The sequence below is a fragment of the Felis catus genome, chromosome B2 (assembly GCF_018350175.1).
Source record: "Felis catus isolate Fca126 chromosome B2, F.catus_Fca126_mat1.0, whole genome shotgun sequence".
In the NCBI taxonomy this organism is placed as follows: Eukaryota; Metazoa; Chordata; class Mammalia; order Carnivora; family Felidae; genus Felis; species Felis catus.
This window is the reverse complement of record NC_058372.1, coordinates 133836506-133853783: the sequence shown is the minus strand read 5'-3', so window position 1 is coordinate 133853783 and position 17278 is coordinate 133836506. Positions and strand designations below refer to the sequence as shown.

Genomic DNA, 17278 nt, shown 5'->3' with positions numbered 1-17278 from the left:
CCCCTCTCTCTCTCTGCCCCTCCTCTGCTCACTCTCTTGCTCTCTGCCTCTCTCTAAAAATAAATAAATAAAATCTTAAAAATAAATAAATAAATGAAGTCATGGTGCAAACACTCTGCTATGAGCTCTGTCTTCAGCACCTGCCCACAACCCTCTAATTACACTTATCCAACTGTGGTAATTGACTTATCCACTGACCATAAAGTCAGAGGCAGGACAAGGACCTATGTTGGCAGAACTTAGAACGGAAGTAATACTTAAGTCGTCCCTTAAAGGCTGAACGTGATTCAACTCTGATGTGACACAGGGAAGGGCATTTACAGCAGGGGAACAGCAAAAGCGATCAGAATGATAGGCAGTGTCGGTCTGGCCTGTATGGAGGCCAGGCGCAACGTCAAGGGCACTGCAAGAGATAAAATTGTAAGGGAAAGATGAACATAATGGTATCTGCAGCTCTCCTTTGAGCATTTTTAGAACCTGTCGTGGACTGTGTGTGGAAATTTACACTCGAAGCCAAGTTCTGTTCACTTAACGTGTATACCAGTTCCAAGATTCTCCTAATCAAGCTCCTCACAGAAATGACCAAAACCTCCCCAAAGGTAACATGACATATTACTATACCTACATTCCATCCTTCAAATATAACAAAGCATGTATATAAACACACACAAACATAAATCACATGCAGCACACCATTCTCAGGCATTTCTCTAATAATCCAACTGCAAGACATTGTTCACTGTGAAATGTTATCTCTGGGGATCAAAAAAGGAGGAAAAGGAGAAAGTCTGGGATTTGACCACAGTAATGATTTCAGATCCCAATTCTCAATCAGCTCTGGTATGAAGACCAACCTGAAATGTAACTTAGGGCAAGTTTATACTCGTCCGTCTTCTAATCGGTTCAAAGGCGGTGCTCCTGACCGAGTAGCTTGTGTGTACTTGATTTACCTAGATGTTTCACGAGAGACTGTGTGGGGGAGCCCACCCCCCAAGTCTCATCCCACCTCTCCAAGACCTAGCGATGCCGTGGTCACTGGCATTCGCGTGACTAAAGGAAAAGCCACTGTCAAGGACATTTACATACACAGCAGCCCTGCAAGTACATCTCTTTATAATACGCGAAATAAACAATAATATTGTCAAGGTTGTTTGCAGCCTTGCTAGGTTGCAGAAAGCTGGAATTTCCCCTACTAAACACAAAGGAAGAAACGTCTCACCCGTCAAATGCCGTTGTTTCCAGGTCTGAATGCTGCCAGTTCCAGGGTGCACGAGTCACACAACAGCCCCGCATCTGCGGGGGGACCTATGGGCTCACCCCAGGGGCACACGGCCTGCTCAGCACTGTAGCTAACCCCGTTGGCTCCAAGATCCACCTTTTCTCCTTGAGTAATATGATCATTAGCGAACAACGCTCAGTGAGAAGCAGACACAGGGTGTCTCTACCCTCGTGCACGTAAGGGATGAGACCGGCCTCTGCCAAAACTGCTTTCAGACTCAAGTTCCCACCTGCCTCGGGTTCCTCTTCACTCTGGATGGAGACTCCCGTTTAATCTCCTTAGTTACCCAGATCTAAGGCTCCAAACAGATACTCTCCACGTGAGCAGTGACCTTTCCAGAAGGTGGCACATTCCTGCTCTCCTGCCTGTCCCTGCTGGCCTTCCTCCCCGACCTGGCCTTCATTCACAAGAAGTGGTACGTATTGCGTTAGGACGGTCTTGTGTTGCTTTGGGCGGTTGGGGCGGGGCGGTGGGGGGGGGGGACGGGGTGCAAAAATTCCTCCCCTAAGAAAAGCTGTGTGCTCTGGGACTCACAGCTGACTGCTGGGGGACCAGGAGAGAAGAGAACGGACAAATCTGTGACAGTAAGGCAGGTAGGCTGTGAGAGAGGGACCTCTCTCCGAGCACGCTGTGCCAAAAATTGGAAAGGCTGCTCACGGAGAATTATCACTGGAATAACTGATGCCAACCACAATGCCAAAATATTTCAACAGCAGAGACTACTAAAATACCTCCCTACCTTTCGTTTCTGCCCTCTTCACCAAGTGTTACCCATTACACGGTGATCTACGCACCCACACGTTAACTTCAATTAATCAGGAACCGGGAGCTTTTATCTTCCCACCAGCCTAGCTCCTTCTCCTCCCTAATGTTCCCATTCCAGTGCCACATTTGTCTAAAATTGTATTACGCTGACTTCTCCCGAAGCACGGTGATATTCAAATGAAGGTTTGGTCCTCAGTGAATAACCTTTTCCCGAAATGGAACACAAGGACAAAACCAGGGTCATAACTAATACGCTAGACAGCACATCGCAGTGCTAAGAGCACAGGGGACTATGAAGAAAAGCACGTTTAGACAAAGTTTGATTCTCAGTTCTGCAAAAGGAGAAGAGAAAGAGTAGGCAAGATCTTTTGAAGAAAATAGAACAGCCTCTCTGTAACGTGTGCACTTGGTTGGCCTGAAAGAGATCGGGCGAATTCCTCCCCGGCCACACGTTCACAATCATGTCCACCCTCCCTGGGCTTGCGGTGCCCAAGCCCATGATTCTGAGCCCCTGTGGAGCAGGCTGCAGCAGGGCAGGGAAGGGTGCCAGGCTCCAGGCCACAACGTGGAGGGCGGGCTGCATTTGGAATGCTCACTGCAATGCTTCCAAATCCTATTCCTATAATCTAGTCAAAGCAATCTTATTCCAACAACTACAGGTTTGCTTTTGTCTTTCCGTTTCTGTTTGTTTTCTGACGATGTACCTACCAGGAGCTACCACACTTAATCACGTATGCTATCTGTTTGGGAATAAAGACATCCGTTAGCATGAGGCAAAAGTTGCACATTTTTGTCCTTATGTATCTCGTGAAGTGGAAATCTCAAATGTCACCTCAAGATTTGGGGTAGGCAGCGGGGAGGCACGGAGGTGGCCCTGGGAGCAGGAAGTGCTGGCCGGTGAATGGCGGTCCCTGCTAAAGGACAAACGTCTTTGAGAAGAGAGCTGTCGTCATTCACTCAAGAGATGTCTGTTAAGATCATGTGGCGGGCTCTGTCCTAGGTGACGTGCTTCTGATCCTCACAGACCCTCTGCCTGGTGAAGGATGGAGACACGTTGCAGGCAACTGGAACCAGGTGTGAAAAGGGGAAGAAGGCTGGAGAAGCACAAAGGAGGAATAGTCAACTCAGGCTTGGGAAGTCAGTCAGGGAAGGCTTCCCAGGGGAAGCACCATCGGTGCCCCAATGAGAAAGATTAGTAGGAATTAGAAGATGAGCAGGAGCTTGGTGAGAGAGAAGGGTGGTTTAGACAAAGGGCGTTCTAGACAAAGGGAACAGAGTTCACTAGGCCACTCCTATCTCACATGCCCTGAAAGCAATTTCTGATGCTTCCAAAGCTCTGAATATTATGGTATCTCCTCGTACACATGGATGAAGAAGAGAACGAACTTGGTTTACACAGTGATAGAGGGTAATATCTATCAGTAGAATCCCTGGGTTGAGAAAAGGGGCCTCACTGTAACACAAACAAGACGAGGCTCTTTCCCGGGACTGTCACAGCTCAAACATACATTCAGATCCCGGACAGGCACCATAGGCCTTGGCAGTGGGAGGGTAAACGAGAGATTAGCATTTAACCAAACACAACATGTGTTTCTAATAGATTCAGTATAATTTATCTCTTCACACGGACTGTCACTTTGTCCCAAAGGAAAAATCAGTGGTCTTCATCCACATTTGTTTCTAAACATTTTAAACACAGTGGTCCTGCCTCTGCTTTGCGTTAGGTCCTTTCTTAATTACAACCCTGGCATTCATCACAAATTCAGAACATGAGTCGAGTTAAAAACGTCCTTTCTGGAGAGAGATGAAAAGAATCTGGTGGCTGGTTTGCTTGATTCCTTTGCTGCTAATTAAATCAGCCCAGCCATCATCCTATGGTTCCTCAAGTCTTGTATGAACAGGAGTAAAAAGCCATTATTCAAAACATTTCCCGGTCTCATGCAGCGTGTGCTGTCCCTCAAGGGCTCATCGGGGCCAGCTCCAGGGTCAACACCGCACGGTGAACACCTACCACTTCGATTTCTCTGCTCACTGCCCCCTAAGCGACCAGCCGGAGGGCTCCTCCTGGCTTCTTCCATGCCCTACCACACACTGCATCACCCCCGTGTGCACACCAAGTTTTCAAAGATTCAGGAAAGTCTGCACAAGTGCAGATGTTCTGACAATTCTATTCCTGCTATCTGCTCAACCCCAAGCAAACCTAGTCACAACACTGTTGGTATTTCTGTTGACGAAAATGATGGTCTGGATCAATCACCTGACCATGAAAGAACGCACGCCCTGTTGGGTCGAAGTTTACCAACAGCCTTCTTAGTATGGCTAAATTCACACACAATGACATGTGTCATTATGTAGGTACATACGCATAGAGATGTGCATGACAGGGTACTGAAAATATCAGTGCTTATTTTTAGTAAACAAAGCCTTATCTGTGAATGGCTGGATTTGGGGGGATTTCTACCTTTTTTCTTTATAAGTGTGCATGATGCCTGAATTGTTTCTGTAATGGGAATGCTTTGTTTTATGGTCAGTAAAAACTATAGATATATAGGTACATATAAAAAGTAGGAATATGCAGCTTCATATAAATATGTTTTACATGTAAATAACTATAAATATGTGCATGTGTATAAATATTTGCATACTTATTTAGATGTATAATAAGAACTCACTTATTTCTAGGATTTTTTAAGCAAAGTAAGCCTGTCCCCAGACTACATTTCAGGGACAGATGGTGCTAAATGTGCACGACAATAACTGTGCATTGCTCAAGATGTCCGGGAGAAGGAGTCAGCCCAGCTTCAGCATGGTCACCAGAGCAAGCTGAACCGTCCTCTGCTCTTGCTGCTCTTACCCCACCAGCCCTCCACAGGAGGGTAGGAGGTCTGGAGCTGTCTTCTTCACAAGGGTAAGTTCTGGAACAGGACAATGCCATTTCGATATGGTGGGCGTCAAAGCCTAGGGGTCCTGGGGCTCTGTTTTGCCTCCAGCCCACGAATGTCCCAATGCCATGCGAGTTGCCCACAGAGCATCCATGGATGCAGCAGGGAGTCTTTGCTGGCCCCAACTGTGGCTCTGTGGAAGGCTTCTTTAGAGTGGGACAAGAGGAATCGCGCTGGGGGCAGGTGCTGGTTTAGCGTCCATGACACCAGTGAGACTACGACTGCTCTTCAGGAACAACTCATCTCTTCTATTTTCCCTTTCCTGGCTCCTCTGCGCTCCTATGGGTCAACCTGGAGACTACGCTTACAGATGCCACTTGGGACTTTTCACAGAGCTCCGACCATCACTGAAACTTTGGGGGTTGGTTTTTAATCCACTGGGGGAAACATTGTGTGTTGCCTTTCAGAATCATAATTAGGCCATCTTCGTGGGGGTGTTTATTTTCTTTAAAATAGTGAAGTGTGGGCTTTCTTAGATTGGTTGTCCCAACCCAGAAGCTTGTGCCAGGCTGAAGCGAGCGTGCTTTTCTGGTTTATTTATTTTCCTTAAGCTGGAATGCACTGGTTTATCTTAGACTCTTTTGTTGATTCTGCTCTTTTAGTGTTGGGAAGGCTGGCTCTGGCTTACACATGAAAAGAAAGCAAATTCCTCATGACTGGGGACAGTGTGACAGTTAAGAACAGAGACTCTGGTCCAGGCTGCTGCTGTTCAAATGCTGGCCCCACAATGGAAGGGCTGTGAAGCCCCAGGCAAGTTGCTCAACCTCTCTGTGCCTCTCTTGCCTCATCAACACAATGGGAATAATAGTACCTACACCACAGAGTTTATCAAAGCATACTTTTCAAAAAGTTAAAACACTATTCTCATGTAAATATAGAGCGAGCATGAATCAAATACTTATTTTATTCATTAGCAAGGGAACCAGCAGGTTGAGAACACTGGGGTTCACAGAATATGTGGGCTAATGTGTATATATAGTTCCAAGTTCAGGCATTTTTATAACAGGTAGTTATGAGAAGACTGAATTAGTACATATATTTATGTGTATATATACTAATGACATATGTGTATATATGTAATAATATAGGTATATAGGTATGTATGTAATATAGGTATATATTTACTATATATACTATGCTGGATAGAACTGAACTTGACACATTATAAGCACTACATAACTTTCACCATTATCATTATTTTGTAACTAAAATAAATTTTTCTCTCACTATGTATCCATCGAACAAGGCATTTTTGTTGCTTTCAATGTAAATTGCCTAGAATGAATTTGAAATGTGGCATAAGAAGTTTCTAAATGTCTATTAATATTGTCTTTCTTTTTCAACTAGAAGAGATAAATCTACAATTTTCCATATCTTTGAAATGATTAATTCATATACTCAAGGAAAGTAGGTTATGCAGCTTATTCAAGGAGATGAATCTTGAAACGAACTTTTTTTTTTCAAGTGTAGCTATATGTGGTCTTTAGCTTCTCAAAGCTTTCTAAACTATTAAAGGATTCTAATGTTTCCCAAAAGTCTGGAAGTGAGCCTTTGTGCTTGGTTTAAATTTGAAAAAAAAAAACAAAAAAAAAAAATTTAGGGAACTCCAAATGCTTAATTATTAAGGACAGACAGAGTAAATACCATATGGTCAAGGTTGGACAAGGCTCTGCTGTCTTCCTTAGCTGGCCAAACTCCCCAAAGCTAAGGGTTAAAGCTTGAACACCTTCCAGGTTATCTTCTAATAAGTAAAATATGCTGTTTGTGCTGGTCTTTATATACGTGACTTACTTTTTAAATTAAAAATACTCTCCCGAAAAGTATAGAAAATTTGGTTTCCTATGACCCTCAGGATTTCTTCCTGTGTTTTGTCTGGGTCAGTCATTCTATTACCGATAAGCAAACTCGCGGCCAAGAAGTTTGGCTTCCCATGCTTGTGTTTAAGGGGTCACTCTGCCCATCGCTCTGTGTCTTTAATCCATGGCAAATTTCAAAGCAGGAGCTCAGTCCAGGAGCGGATCATAGAAAAGACTCAATTCATCTACACTGAATGAACCCACTGAGAAGCATTTATCCAGAAATCACTTCATGCTTTCCTATCAATCTTCCATACAAGTGGACATTAACTGCAGATAATTTATCCAGAACAGTGTCCCTCTGTGTTGGGGTAAAACTGGAACCTCTGAAACTATTCAGTAGAACAGTAAAAAATTTAATGCGCTCTTTGGGTCAAAACAACTACTTTGCTCATAATACCTGTATTTTCCACTTTGAAAAAGATATAAACTGACGCTCTGTGGCAGACACTAACATGACCTCCCAAGTGTCCTCACCTCTTGGTGTTCATCTCCTTGTATAATCCTCCCTCCTTGAATGTGGGTAGTATCTGTGACTTGCTTCTAACCAATATTGCAAAGGTGACAGGATGTCCCTTCCGTGATAACGTTACATAAAGCTGTAACATCTACCTTGCTCGGCTGTGCTCCCTTGCCAGCTTTGACGAAGCAAGCAGCGGTGTCCAGGAAGCCATCACACCGGAAGGAACTAGGAGCGGCCTGTGGCCACCAGCTAGCAAGAAACTGAGGCCCTCAGTCAAACAGCCTACATGGATCTGAATCCAGCTAGCAACTATGTGAGCTTGGAAGGGAATCCTTCCCCAGACAAGCCTTGAAATGAGCCCACGGCCCCAGCCAACCCCTTCACTGCAGCCATGTGAAATAGAAGACTCCTTTGAGTCATGGCCAGACTCCTGCCATAATAAATGTGTGTTGTTTTAAGCTACTAAGTTTACTGTCATGTTATTATGCAGCATTTGACAACCAACACGTTATCCCAAAAGACAGGGTGGAGGCTGACGTTTATGCTTTCAGCGATGTCCAAGTGGACTTTTCGTGTCAGGTGCGGCTACTACTGGAGAACAGCCTCCCAGCACACAGTGGGACTCACCAGACCACCTCGCTCAGGAGAGCCAATGCTCACTCATCAGGGATCACCAATCTGCCGCTTCCCTTTAGAAAGGCTGCTCCCCTCTAAAGATGATTATCCACAGGCCTTTCAGTTTAAAACAATCTGCATGCTACATGGCATGAGGTTAGTTCGATTTCTAGATATTCATGGCTGGAAGGGATCCTGACAACCATTTTTGCAATCCTCAAAATTAGTTTCACATGCATCATATTTGTGCCAGACGCTGAGTTAAGCAGTGTGGACACAGAGGTGGATGGCACCTACTTCCTGATCTCAAGAGGGGCTCACAGCTGAGCAAGAAAGAGGGCATTTCAAAAGGCAACATTAAATTGTAACAAGAGCGACAGAATCAAATGTCGGAGAAGATGCGGAGACCCTACAACTCTCGTAAGTTGTCTATGAGAGTACACATGCAATCGGACAGCCACTTTCGAAAATGGGCAGTTCCTTACAAAGTAAAACAGGTCTCTACTCTTTAACCCACACATAGGTATTTGCCCAAGAGAAATGAAAACGTATGTTCTTAAAAAGGCTTGTGCGCAAGAATGTTCACAGTAGCCTTACTCACAATAATTTAAAACCGGAAAGAAAACAGATGCCCATCAACAAGAGAATGGATAAACAAATTGTGGTATATTCATAAAATGGAATACTACTCAGCAGTGACAACGAATACGTCATCCATATGGTAGACACCAGCACACAACAACATGGATGAATCTCAAAAATACTATGTTGAGTGAAGCAAGTGATAGACAAAAAAAAATGTATACATATATCAATTTCTATAAGTTCAAGAACAGCCAACCTTCACCTTGGGTGGCTGGAAATGACAGAGAAGGGGCATGGAGGAACTTTCTGGGCAGTGGAAACGTTCCATGTCTTGACTGGGTAGACAGTGACACAGATGTGTGCACTCATCAAACCTTGTAAACCACACGCTTAAGATATTGTGTACTTCACTGCATGTAAAATTTGCCTCGATTGAAAATTAAAGAATACACTGAAAGCACAGACTTTAGGACTCGGTAAGATCTGGATTCCTACTCCATCTCCGAAATTCACTAACTGTAACCGAGAGGAATTTATTTAATCCCTCTGAGCCTCTGTTTCCTTACCTGTAAAATAGGATAATGATACCTAAGGTTTGTGTCTCCTGGGGTTGTTTTGAGAATCAAAAAGAGATAACATCTGTAGTGTATTTAGCTTAATGCCTGGCAAGTGGACACCAAATGGAAGTTACCAATCCCACTTTTTAAAAAATCACATGGAAGTATATATAAAGCGATGAGTCATACATAGAAGAAGCATTTCTGCTTCAAGGACAAAGTGGACCAGAGAAAGCTATATAAGTGAGATAATGGTATGAACCAGCCCTTGAAATAGGATTTTACCCAGGTGAAAGAAAAGTGGACAAAATCCAACTCTGCAGCTTTTGAAGGGCTCAAGATACCTGAAAACGGGTTAATTCAGCAAGTATTTATTAATTATGTGCCATAGGCATCACATCATGCTATCTACTGAAAATGGAAGAAATAGCAAAACACAAAAATAAACCATAAATACCTGGCTTATGCTGGGAGTGTGGTTGGCTCCACGTAAATGGGAAACCCAGCCAAATCATAAAGGTCTTTGAACCTGTAGGCCCATGTGATATTGAGTCATGGCTACCTGAGGCGTTTGGGGGAGGGGATATGGTTTTAGACAAAGCTGGGTCTGGAAACTGGAACAGACCCCCGACTTGCCAAGTGGACTTTTTTACAAATCAGAGCCTCAGTTTCCTTTCCTGCAAAATGCCTTCAAGAAAGTTATCTCGAAGATAAAATGAGATAACTTGAGTAAAAGCATCTAGTCAAGTAGGTCTACTAGAGTACTTCGTGTAGCAGAGGCTTTAAAGACTATGGAGAGAGCTACGAAAAACTCAAAGACTTGAGTTAGAATATAGCCATGGGGAAAGGGTGTCCTTTAACCACAATCCATAATAGTCTTGGTCACTGTCATTAAAATTTTCGTCCTTTCGTTGATTTTTTATTTAAAAAAAAAAAATTTTTTTTTCAACGTTTATTTATTTTTGGGACAGAGAGAGACAGAGCATGAACGGGGGAGGGGGCAGAGAGAGAGGGAGACACAGAATCAGAAACAGGCTCCAGGCTCTGAGCCATCAGCCCAGAGCCCGACGCGGGGCTCGAACTCACAGACCGCGAGATCGTGACCTGGCTGAAGTCGGACGCTTAACCGACTGCGCCACCCAGGCACCCCTCGTTGATTTTTTAAATGTTTATTTATTTATTTTGAGAGAGCAAGAGAGCCCGTGCATGCATGTGAGTGGGGGAGGGGCAGAGAGAGAGAGAGAGAGGGAGCGAGAGAATCCCAAGCAGACTCCTTGCTCATGAACCATGGGATCATGACCTGAGCCGAAATCCAGAGTTGGATGCTTAACCGACTGAGCCACGTAGGCACCCCCAAAAGTTAGTCCTTTTGAAAGAAAATCTTACTTTTAGATTCCAAAGAAATCTGTATTTTAAATTACAAAACCATTCCACCGTAATGATCAGTATCTTCTGAGTTGGCCCAAAGTGTCCCAGGAGAAACTAAGCGATTGATATTGGCATGGATGGACTGCCTTTGAGATCTTACACGGTAAGATGAGCCACTCAGAAGGGAATGCTTCTCTTGTGGACGCATGTCTCACTCAACATCTGCTCCCTGTTTCTCCTATGATCAGCCAAACCAATTTCAAAATATTTTATCTAAATAAGACACTTGATATAGACGTTGCTTTCCTGAAATTTTAATCTGGGAAATGATGTTTGTTTATGCACAGGAATCTTCAGGTGCCTAGACCACACTCAAATTTAGGGTTTCAAAATTTCATTTCTGGCAATAATTACAGAGGTGTGTGCTTTATTTCATTTAATATCTTTTTCCTGTGTTTTATTTAGCTTCTAGAACCACACTGAGTATGTCATCACCGCAACAGAGTGGTTTTTAAACTCTCTAAGTGCTACTCACCAGCATTGCCACAGACCAGCCCTGTTATAAGAAGCCTCTTAAAATACACAGAATAGAGCCACGCTGTGTTCGCTGCCTCCGAAGGTATGAATTAAGGCTAAGTGCAAGCATATGCCTACCGAGGAAAGAGTCTTACCCTTTTCAAACATATCAAATACTTCAGCAAAATAAAGTCCACGGTTTAAATAATATTCTCACTCTGTGAGGATAGCCACAGATGAAGGGATGTGCGGATGGAAAAAAAAAATCCCCACAACCTTCCTTTAGGCTACTCCCACTTTAGCGGACTGATACCACTCAGGTACCTCCTGAAAGGCTTACCGTTCTTAACAGAGTAAATGGACAGCCTCCTAGTGATCATGACCTAGATCTCCTTCTTGGTCTTCTCATTTGGAACCCAAGAAAATGAAACCACAGTTTTTGCAGTGATGAGAACAGTTCTATCTTGTAAATAAAATCATGGTCGGCATAAGACCATCACAAACAATACGTGCATGCGACTGACTTTTCCTTAAACCATCAGGTGAGGAAAGATGGTTGCCAAGCCCCTTCTTGCCTACACAACTGAGGTTTCTCTTGTATTTTTTTTTTCTGGAAAATACTGAAAACAAAATTCACGATTTTACAGATATTTTCCATGCCCTAATGACAGACTTTAACCATCCTAAGGATGATTGCAAATAATGATCTGTGATGACCTTTGGATTTCGAATTGACTTGTGATTAGCTTACTGCTATTATAGCATTACAGTGGTAGTTAAAATGTAAAGCTACCATTCCTCTTCCTTAGAGACTATTATTTGTTCTAGGTCGGCCAAATAAAATAATTCCCCAAAACTGCCCAGAAATGTAACAGCGCGCTTTTGCCTTTTCACAGGAAAAGCTAGCAACAATTAGCTGTGTGTTCAAACACAGGGGGAACAAAACCAGGCATCCTGGGGCAAATTATAAGGCCCAGCTGGGGAGAAAATGAAAAGTCCTTCAAAACCTTTGAGTAGTAATTGTCAAATAGTAATTCAAAGTGGAACAGAAAACAACAACAAAAGAAATCTTTCGATTTATTGGGACTTTCTTTTCCCCCGTTCCAAAGAACAATTTCTTTTCACACATGGAAATTTGGAAGGGATGAAATTCTGGCGGAAAAAAAAAATCATTTCAATAATTTCTTCTCTCTTTAGATATTACATTAATCATAAGAGAAGGAAATTATGCCAAACAAACGGCTGGCATGGGAGTTTGTTTTACGGATACAAATTAATTACTGGTGCCATAAGAAACTTTCTGACTTCATTTAATAAGAGGTCATCTCTCTCTGCTTTTTAAAAACATTTCCTGGGGCGCCTGGGTGGCGCAGTCGGTTAAGCGTCCGCCTTCAGCTCAGGTCACGACCGCGCGGTCCGTGAGTTCGAGCCCTGCGTCGGGCTCTGGGCTGATGGCTCAGAGCCTGGAGCCTGTTTCCGATTCTGTGTCTCCCTCTCTCTCTGCCCCTCCCCCATTCATGCTCTGTCTCTCTCTGTCCCAAAAATAAATAAACGTTGAAAAAAAAATTAAAAAAAAAAAACATTTCCTTCACAAGTTAGGAGAGAGACATTTTATTCTATTTTAAGTCTTACTAGTCTTTATTTTTAAAAAATCTATTAAAGTATCAAGAAGAGCCACTATAATTTTACAGTTTTTTTTTTTTTCCCCTTCACAAGCTTCTTTGTCATTGAAGACATTCAATTAGGTTTTGGAAGGCAGGCGTGGTCAAGCACAAAGCCATATTTTCACTAATCAACACTAGTGGTCACAGCTCAGTACAGTAAGGACACATACTACGTGGCGGAGAAAGGGTAACCACAGAAGGGACAAGACAATGAATAGAGGGTGAATACCTGGGGCTGGGGGACTGGTCAGTAGGGCTCCGCAGGTGAAGGGCCCAGAGTGGAAGAGGGGCAGACTCTAAATGCCCGCAAGCCACATCTGCTTCCTGTCAATGGCGACCACTAGCACAAGACCAGTGGTTAAAAAGTCCAGCTTTCAGAGCATCTATTGCATTCTTTTACACATAGAAGAGGTGCATTCTAGCAAAAATGGCCTTCCAACAGAACGCATGTGTCAAACCCCATTTTCCCACTGACAAGCCTTTTTCAACAGAGTTGCAGTTTGGAGGGAACCGTAGGCCCAGTGGTTGCAGCATTGACGACCAGAAATGGCGCCTCTGGATGCAAGCTCACAGTTTTCAGCCCAGGGCCGCAGTGGCTTCCTGATCTCTGGGATCATCCCTTCCCTTGTGTCCCATCTGCAACTGTCCCTTCCCTGAGCACCCCCCCCCCCAACTGTAACCAGTCTCCTGTGTTAGATGCCCTCTGTTTGAAATACCTGAGTTTCTGTTTTGTCGTTGGAACCTGCTTCATACAACATTCCTCTCAATATCTAGCACAGTGAGTTTTGCCCCAACCAGGGAAGTAGGGAAATGGTACAGTACTATAAAAAAAAGCACTAAATTTGGAGTTAGAAGAACAAAGGTGAAATCTCCACTTTATCGCTTCCTGGCCACGCGACCTAGGGCAAGTTAATTACCCCCTTTTTACCTCCTCTGTGCAGTGGGAACAACAGTCCTGGTTACCTCCCTGGGAAACTGGGTGAAAGCTTCTGGCTCCAAGGCTCTCAGTCTGAACTATACATTAGCACCACCTGGGGAACTCCTTTAAAAACCCAGGTCTGGGCTCCTCCCCCCAGAGACTCTGATAATTCACCTCAAGTGTGATCCAAACGCTGGTAATTTTGAATGTCTCCCGTGACTCAGCCTCGCAGCACGATTTGAAAACCACTGGCAGAGCTCGGTGTGTGCTCGGTAGGTCAGCAGCATCGACCTCACCTGTTAGGAAAGCGGACTCCGAGGCCCCACCCCAGACCTACTCAACCAGAATCCACTTTACAAGATCTCCAGGTGATTACCATGTAGTTTACCATGTACAGCTTGGAAAGCACTGTTCTAGAATATAGTAGGCCCTCAATGAACAACGGCAGGGACTAATGTCAGCCTTACTGAAATACTTACTGAAATTGAACACTGGGTCGCAAATCTGTACAGTACGCTCGAGGAGAACCTACTGGAACCTCGGGAGTCACAGGCCCCAGTCACATGACCCTGAGCGTCCATACCCTCCAATGCACTACAATAGCTTCTAGCTGGTCTCCCTGCTTCTACTTCTATTTCTCTGGAACTCATCCTCCATTCTCCACAGGGCAGCCCAAGTGATCTTTTAAAACACAGATCAGACCCTTGATACTCCAAGTAGGGTCCATGGACCAGCAGCCACGCATCACCTGGAAGCAGCTAGAAATCCAAAAGCTCAGTCCCCACCCCAGGCTTCCCAAGCAGGGTCTGCAGTTTAAGAGGTGATGCGAACGAATCTGCGTAAAAACTCTAACAGCTTTCGTTACAGCCGTCAGTAGATGAATCTGCACATTCATCTATTACATTAGGAGGAAACCTACATTCCCAGAAGATCTGGCCCCTGTCTTCCTGACCTCGCATCCAAGCACTGCCACCCACACTCACTCTGTTCCACATGCACTGGCCTTCCTTCTGTTCCTCCAGCCCACCAAGCCCATGCCTGCCTCAGGGTCTTGGAACTGGCTGATCCTTCTAACCCTTGTCCGTGAGGCCTCCACATGGCTGAGTCCTCAGCTCATCTGTCACCTCCTAAGAGTGCCTTGCCTGTCCACCTTATTTCATGAGCTCCCCCTTCCCTCACCCTATCCCCATAGTTCTGTATCATTTTATTCTTTTTTTTTTAAGTTTATTTCTTTATCTTTGAGAAAGAGAGAGAACATATGCACGTGGGGGGGGGGGGGAAGGGCAGAGAGAGAGAGAGAGAGAGAGGGAGAGAGAGAGAATCCTAAGCAGGCTTCTTGCTGTCAGTGCAGACCCCAGTGCGGGGCTCAATCCCATTAACTGTGAGATCATGACCTGAGCTGAAATCAAGGGTCAGACGCTTAACTGACTGAGCCACCCGGGCACCCTTCATATTATCCTGTTCTAATTTCTTCAAGGTACTCATGAATCTTTGAAATCATCATATTCATATGTTTACTTATTTATTACTGCCTCTTCCCCCACTAAGAAGAATGTAAGCTCCATAAAGAGAGAGACCTTGTATGCCTTATTCTCTGCTATATCTCAGAGCCCTGAAAAGTGCTTGGTGTTTGGTAGACATTTAATAAATTCTTGTTGAATACGTACTTATTTCATATTTTTCCGCCACAGTTCCCAAGGTCACAATGAGTTTGATGCTAATTGTAGGAAGAGTATCCTTTTTCCACGCCTTGGGATTCCAAGCTAAGGAACTTCAGCCAGAGAACATTCCTGGCCTGATGTCTCTCCCACCTCCTTTTAGTGACTTATTTGATGGATGAGTTTTGGAAAAAGCAACAGAACATTTCTGGCTTTTCAAAGTAGCCTATCTCCTCAATTCTGACATCCTCTGCTCCTAGGGTCTCTTAGTGGGGTAGTCTTTGTTCCAGTAAAGAGGAGAGAGGTGTCCGTAAGTTTAGGAGGATAAATTCAATCTAGAGAAGAGTTGGCAAGCCCATTTGGATGCAAATCTAAAACCATTTTGGTTTCAAATTGCCTGTCTCCAATGGCTCATAATTAGTCCAAAATTCAGAAGAGGACTAAAGGGTAGTATTTATTAAGCTTCACAAAATCCTCACACGAATCACAAGTCATATCAGGGATACTGATTTTATATATATATACATATATACACACACACACACACACACACACACACGCACACACACACATATATTTTAAAGACGTTTCATTTTTAAGTAATCTCTACACCCAACATGGGACTCGAACTTAAAACCCTGAGATCAAGAGTCGCATGCTCCACCAACTAAGCCAGCCGGGCACCTCACAAACACTTATTCTTATGAAAGTTAGAATGGATCTTTTCTTTTTTTTTTTATTTTATTTACATCCAAGCTAGTTAGCATATAGTGCAATAATGATTTCAGGAGTAGAATCCACTGATTCAGCCCCCACAGATAGCACCCAGTGCTCATCCCGACAAGTGTCCTCTAATGCCCCTTGCCCATTTAGCCCATCCCCCTACCCCAAACCCCTCCAGCAACCCTCAGTTTGTTCTCTGTATTTAAGAGTCTCTTCTGTTTTGTCCCCCTCCCTGTTTTTATATTATTTGTGTCTCATTGGAGAGCTAAATTTCTTACTGAAAGATCCATGGAAGTACTTGAAATTCTCTTTTCTCCTCCAATCTATGCCTTCATGAGTTACCAGCTGAGGAAAATGAACCCAATTCCAGTAGTTCCCCATTGCTTCTGAAGAGAACTGCTAATCTCTTTTTCATGGCATAGTGATCCCTCTCCAGGATCTAAGTGTGTTCAGAAAGCTGAGCCCTTGTTTTGCCTGGGAAGAGTCCTGCTTTCTCACCCATCTTGGGGGAAAGTTCTTGGCACCCCAGGGGATCATCTAGGCACCCCTCACACTGACTACTTCCCATCCTGGATACCCAACGGACCCAATGCCCATCTTTTGGCAGGGTCTCCCAGCGTTCCCAGTGACATCCCTAAATGGTAACAAGTCTCGGAGAGCTGCAAATTCATCCCAGGAAAAATTAGAATACGTTCCTTGAGTTCCAAGTCTCTGAATTCCATCAGAGCTAGATGGAAGCTAGAGATGTTCCTGTTTCAAGAATCCAGTGCTCAGAGAAGTTAAGTGATTCGCCCAAGGTGACTCGGCTAGAGCGTGGCAAGGCCTGAACACTGTATCCGCTCAAGACGGGCCACCTTTACTGTGAATTGCGATAAAGAAAGTAGGCAGTTGTGTGAAACACTGCCTTCTGCCAAGCAGGTCCTATGAGATGTTTGCTTGGGTTTTTGTGAGAGGGGGTTAGCACGGGCTAACATGAGCCAGACATCAGAAAAAAATGATGAAACGGTGCCAAGTCATTACAGCACCAATAACAACTATAGCTAAGAAAAGTAACTCATGACTCAGAGTAAATAATTTCCATACACATTGAATTAGCATTGGCTTTTGGCAAGAACGTACTAGAGTGCATGTAACTGCAGGGATTAATTGAAAATGCTGTCAAGCAGATACCACCCCTGTGTGTGCTTGGGACTGCTTTTTTTTTCCTACCAAATAACATGAACTCCGATAGTTCAAATGAAAGAAAAACATGAAATTGCCAAAAGTTGTGATTTTCGTCACCACAACGCAGACCTGTAAATCAGGGCCGCTCGTTTTAGTAAGTTATTGGCTAGACAATAAAAGCGGTGGTTTCTTATAGTCTTTACT

General features: G+C 44.0%; 1 protein-coding gene and 1 long non-coding RNA gene across 6 annotated transcripts in view; one reads left to right on the top strand and one right to left on the bottom strand.

The window, feature by feature from the left end:
* Nucleotides 1-17278, bottom strand: part of UST (uronyl 2-sulfotransferase) — a 318873-nt gene that overhangs the window by 217643 nt on the left and 83952 nt on the right. The gene's annotated exons all lie outside the window — the stretch shown is intronic.
* On the top strand, nucleotides 1286-6219 carry LOC109499956. Its single transcript, XR_002157559.3, has 2 exons — nucleotides 1286-1694; nucleotides 4727-6219. It is a non-coding gene; the product is annotated as an uncharacterized LOC109499956 (long non-coding RNA).